Consider the following 6,407-nt stretch of genomic DNA (forward strand, 5'->3'; position numbering starts at 1 on the left):
ACTCCGTGGGCGCAAAAACTACCTCTCCACCAGCCGCGAAACCCCGGCGTTCTCCGTCCGCCACCCCATTCCACCCATCAACCGCCGCCTCCTCCATCACGGCGGAGCTGATACCCCGACGTCGTCGTCCACCACAACCTCAATCGCAACGCCCTCCACGGCTAGTACTTGAAGCCGAGGCCGAGCCGTCCGTACCCGAGCCAGTTCAACCACGCCGTCCTGCGCCTCACCGCTGCCGCTCCAACTTCGCCACCCTCCACCACACCGGAGTTGTTCCTGCTACGCCGTCCTTCGCTGCCTCGGATCTGCTTCCCCTCCGCCGACATATGGCCATGGCAACACAGTCAACAATTTGGCCATGAGTTCGTCCAAGCCTGCACCCTCCAGAACATCGGTTTCCCCGGCAAAAAGAAGAAGATCGGCGCGACATGTGGAGGCGACCACACCGGCAACCGAAAATGGTACTCCTCTTCCCTTATTCGCGCAAATATTACGTGTCTGCTTGCACGGTATTCATCCCACAGAAGACACTAGTTGACCGCTTCTTCTTGATACTAGATGTTACTAGTAACTCGCGATGCACAAGGTTTCTCCTCATATACTATTTCACCTTAGCTAGAGGTCCGTCGCCCCCCGAATTTCAATTCCTGGTCAGTTGATTCCCAATTAACGGAAGCATTCCCCGGTGTAACAGGCGCTAGTCCGCCTATTACGCCGAGGAAGCAGCGCCTCGGTGTTTATCTTAGGGGCGTGTGGGGCCTAGAGCTACTGGCGCCCGATCTGGAGGTCGGTCAGGATTAAAGGGATGGCTTGGGGGCGCTGCCAAGCACGGCGGTGGTGTGAGGTCGAGGGGAGGGCGGGGCGGCGGAGGCAGGGGTCTGGGCCGGTGGTCGCTGGCAGTTCGAGAAAGATCATCAACAGTGACTGGCGGGAGGTAGACGAAGGCCATCTGCCCGTTCCTTATAGATCGGACGGTTCATTAAAAAAATCGACTGACCTATTTATTTTCAGTCGGCTGTTATCTTGACATGATCACATGTGGTGGTGTGCTGGAGGAGTACCTTCATTTCCAGTGCTCAAATATTACAAAATCGTACGGAGTAGAATCTAATTTTGTTTGCCATGCAATGTTGTAGAGCTATCATATATCTCCTGTCATTTATTTTTCATCCACCTGCTATCTACTACTTTTACAGTGCACTAGTTCTGCACACACTTCACCCATACTCTCACTATTGTGTTTTTATGCAAGGGTATTTCAGACTCTGCTGCTATGAGAGAAGCAAAAAAGAAAAGAGAGAAGTCGCTCCAGCGTCGTACGCGGATAGGCCAGACACGTTTCAGCCTTATAATAGGTGCAGTGTCAGCAGATGGAGAAGGTAGATGTAGCTCTGGAGTTGATGACCTCGCTCGCAATGAACCACAATCCCAGGTGCTTGTTTTAACTTTGCGGTGTCATATGTGGTTGCATGTTCCATATGGTGTCTAGCTTGTGTTCGAAAGGCCGAAGTCGGTCTTTATTAAGATAAGGAAACATATTTTTTATATGAACCACCATCACGTGAGCACCAGAAGACAAATAGCTAGTCAGGGCACTGGCCGAGCCAGTGACAAGCCCAGCAAAGAGAGGCATCACCTAGAAGCCAACTAAAAAGCCGTGATGGTGGCGAAGCAGCCCGCCTCCCACCGGGATCTCAGGTCCTAGATGATCATGCTCACCACTCCAATCAGATGTCTAGCTTGCATTGCTTCCAATTTGGTTAAATTGCATCTGCTTAGCTTACACATTATACCTTTGAATATGACATGCCTTTCTGTTTTTGGTACATACTAGTACATCTATGTATTAACCATGTTCTTACATCAAACTAATGTTCTTGTGTATCCCTCATCAATCACTTATGATGAGGCAGTCAAGCAAGTGGAATACTCCTCATTTAAAGAATGCAGCGTCAGCCTCCCGACATGATTCTCAAGAAACAGCAAGGCTAGATGAAGATAGTGAACGTAGCTCTGTAGTTGATTACCGCATTTCCCCTACACTAGCATCGCAGGTGCTTGCTCTAACTTGGCTGCGTGATATGTGGTTGCATGTTGCATATGGTGTCTAGATTGTAATTCGTCCAATCTGGTTAAACTGCATGTGCTATTCTGCTTAGCTTATACATTATACCTGTTAATGTGACATGCCTTCCTGTATTTAGTACATAGTACATCTGTCTATTACGCATGTCCTCACAGAAAACTATTGTTTTTTTGTATCCCGCATAAATCAATATGACGAGACACCTTCAGTATATGAAGTGTGATATTAGTTGCATCTTTGATATGATTTATAGTATGCGCTGCTTCTAATTTGTTGAAATGCCATTTATGATGTGACACTTTTAACTTGGCAGAGTCATATTGGTTGCATCTTTCACGTGGTGTCTAGCTTGCATTGCTTCTTATTTGGTGAAATGGTTTCTGCTTAGTTTACACAAACAGTTGTGAATATGCCATGCCGTCCTGTTTTTCGTATTATTCCATCCTGGAATCATGTGTTTGCCTTACATCAAAGTAGTGATTGTTAGTATCATGCACGAATGAGTTCTGAAGAGTGAATTTTATTGCTTTTTCTTGTCGGTTTTACTTGACAATTCAAAATCAATAAAGCGGAAGGAAGTTAGCAAGGCAGCAGATGAAGGTGCTCCTTCCAAATGAAGGGCCTCTACAGATTCTACTCCTCCATCCCCCCAAGATGATTTCCAAGACAACACATGCATAGACACTCAACGTAGATGTGTTGGTGATGAGCACATCTCCCCTAGTGCACCATCACAGGTGCTCCCTCTAACTTGGCACTATTATATGTGGTTGCATGTTATGTATGATGTCTAGCTTGTATTGCTTCTAATTTTGTTGAATTGCATCTGCTTACTTTACACATTATACTTATGACTAAGACACGTGTTCCTGTTTCTAGAACATACAATATCTGTCTATCACACCATGTTCTTATATCAAAGTACATTTGTTCTGAAGAACTAAATTGTTATTCGTTTTTCTTGTCGGCTTGACTTAACATGGCACAGAGAAAGAGGAAGCAAGACAGAACGACAGGGAAAGGGAAGCGGAACAATCTTGCAGATTCTGCTGGTACTGATGGTGCAATAGAAGGTCAAAGTCCAGCGGAAAATTGTACTGACAGGGTATCCCATGCTACACGAGCTGCAGAACAAGCCAAACAGAAACAAATAGCTGCCACCAAACAAGCAGAGACAACCCTAGTTGTTGCAACACCTTCCACAGTACCAGCAGCTGCACGATTTACTCGTTCGTCAGCTCAGCTAGCAGCACATTCCCAAGCTCCCTTGCCACATGACACTACTTCCGAAGCACTCTTGACACAAGATGAGTTGGCAAGATCAGATGAACTTTGTGAGCTTCAACAGCAAGAAGGTAGTTGCTGGAGTCAAGTTACAGTTGCATGCTTCTTTATATGTAGTCTCACAGTTTGATGTACACTAACACTTCCTATGTTTGTTGTTGGACTAGCACCTAGGCGCAAGAGGAAACAAACATCAGGGATAATGCTTGATAGGTTAACTAAATCTAGAGGAGGAAGAATGGAGATCCGTTTTGAGGCAGGTTTAAAAAGGCCACGTGATGCTACAGAGTCAGCCAAGTTAGTATCAGAGGCAGCGGTTGCTGTTAGGTGTCATGTACGTATCCTCCCAACATGGATTTAGTACAGGAATGACAAAGACGAAACCCAGTTCAACACCTTCCTCGACCATTTATCTGTAAGTATGGTTATGTATGGAAACTAGTAATATCGTCTTGCTCTGTCCAATACTTTCTAGGTTGCTGATAATAAGACTCCCATAATTTTCAACAGATGAGGTTCAAGTTGGATAGCCAAGATGATGCAACCAGACAAGATTGCACCCATGTTTTCAAGTCTGCTCTGCGACAGTATTGGTATAACTTGAGGAAAACTCAGTTTGAAGGCAATGCTAACAGTGACCTTGCCCAAACATCTCCAGTGGAAAATATATCTGATGAAGACTGGAGAGGCCTCGTTAAACACTAGTCCGATCTGAAGTATCAGGTACATTATATATATGTGATCAGATCACATGTTGAAGTCATATTTACGCATGTGCCACACAAATCTATCTTCTTGTAGGTGAACTATTCAAAGAACAAGGCCAACCGTACGAAAGTGAAATTCCAACAGACGACAGGATCTCGTAGCTATATTGCACACTGTGAGGCTCTTGTAATTAGCTGCTGTTTCACTCTTTTCGCTGTACCATATTATCAGATGTATATTGACTTGTTCCAAATGCAGAGGAAAGCCCGCAAGGACCAAAAAGTACATGAACCAAATGATGTGGAAATCTTCAAGGACTGTCACACCAGCAAGACGAAGGGCATGACTACACCAGTCAAAGCCGCTATTGTAAGTCCTTAATCCTCATGCCTTTTAACTACTACTTACTCTGACTTGTGCCTTGAACTACATGGTTTGCAGCCAATGACTATTACTCTTTTCAGTTTTATACACAACTGTCTTAGTGTATCATTGCACCTTACAAGGTTTAAAAGAGAGGAGTGATGTTCCTTTGATCTTGACCTGTAATCTAGTTCCGTGTTGGACTTGCCCACACAACGTTACAATTGCCTGTTTGTCTGTTCTCAGTTGTTTTGTGATATGAATGATGTCGTACTATGCTTACCGTATTATAAACTCTGTCTCTTTATCCTTAGCCCTCAATACAATGTGAAGAAATAGACAATACATTAGCAAGGGTACATGGTCATATGTTTGGAACCTGGTTTTATTATGTACTTTGCAATAAAATACAACTATTATTTTACATGGGTTCACCAGAATAAGTTCTGTATATAGACCAAAGCTATTTTGTTTGGTTTTGCTGCCTCCTTAATATCTTCTGTTCTGGTACTACTAATGTAAAACCACAACTTTTCAGCGAGCTATGGAAAAAATGGTGGAACTGCCACCTTCTGAAGGTGGCGAGGCAACTATAACCGCAATGTCAGCTCTTGCAGCAGTGGGTCAGTACCTGTCCACTAACAGTGCCACAAGCACGTTCCTGCGTAATACTGGGTTGGTTGTTAAGCAATCTTGTCCAAACTTCCTCATGATCAAGATATGCAAGCTCAAAACAATGTTGTATCTGCGCTCCAGACACAAGTCCATTCCCTAACACCTTTGTGAAACAAGGAGAGACATTGTTTGATGTTGTCAAGATATGCATGGTTTTGAAACCATACTATCAGACATTTGCTATGTTGTTCAGGAGCCTAGGAGAACTGAAGGCCAAGGTTATGGTGCTCCATCGGACAATACAGCATGAAAACATAACAGTGAGGTCAAATGAACTGAGCTTCTGAACTTCTGGTGATGCATTTATCTGCTAGACTGTTAACTTTTATGCCAACCTTCCTTTTGTTTTATAGTTGTAATTTGTTTTGGTGCGATACAAAATTTGTTCTTAACGTGCAGCCACCGGCTGAAGAAAACAGCAAGCCATTTTCGTATAGTGTAGGGTGTTCCCTATATTTGCACTGGTGGCGAACTTTGATGCCCACCGGCTGTAGTTTACATGGGCCTCCTACGGGCCGTAGAAACAATGGGCCTTCTAAGGGCCGTAGAAACAATGGGCCTTCTACGTGGCGTAGAAACAATGGGCCTTATACGGGCCGTAGACACAATGGGCCTTCTATGGGTCGTATCATCAATGGGCCTTCTACGGGCTTATGATCGGTTGGCCAAACATGGGCCAATAACAGACCACATTATGGTCGTAAATGCGCTAGAGTTGAAATCGTCCGTTCATGGGCCGACCATAATGGGTCATCGTTTATCGGCCGTATTTTGATGACGCTATCAAAACGGCCCAACGTATTAACGGGCCACAAACGGGCCGACTGTAACCACGGGCTGAATTTGGCCCACAAGCAGAAAATGACAGTAACGGGCCGTAAGTAAACGAATGTGGAAATGAGCCCAAGAATAAATGGGCCCCGAGAAGGCCGAAAGATAACATGGGCTGGAAACGGCCCAACTGAATAATGGGCCGTTAATGGGTATAAAGTGATACACTGTTCATTACGAGCCAGTTTCACCACGGGCCGTTAATGGGTATAAAGTGATACACTGTTCATTACGGGCCAGTTTCACCACGGACCGTTAATGGGCCGAGAGTAATAAGGGCCTCATATGGGCCGAAAGACGTCATGGGCCATACATGGGCCGGAAGTTAAAATAGGCTGGAATTATATTGGACGGCCCAGATGACGCTACTGGGCCTAATTCGGTTAGGCCGTAAACGGGCCCTGGGTTAGCGGGCTGTAAATGGGCTATATGCGAACTGGCCATTAACAGGCTTGCCGTG

The sequence above is a fragment of the Triticum aestivum genome, chromosome 2D (genome assembly GCF_018294505.1).
Source record: "Triticum aestivum cultivar Chinese Spring chromosome 2D, IWGSC CS RefSeq v2.1, whole genome shotgun sequence".
In the NCBI taxonomy this organism is placed as follows: Eukaryota; Viridiplantae; Streptophyta; class Magnoliopsida; order Poales; family Poaceae; genus Triticum; species Triticum aestivum.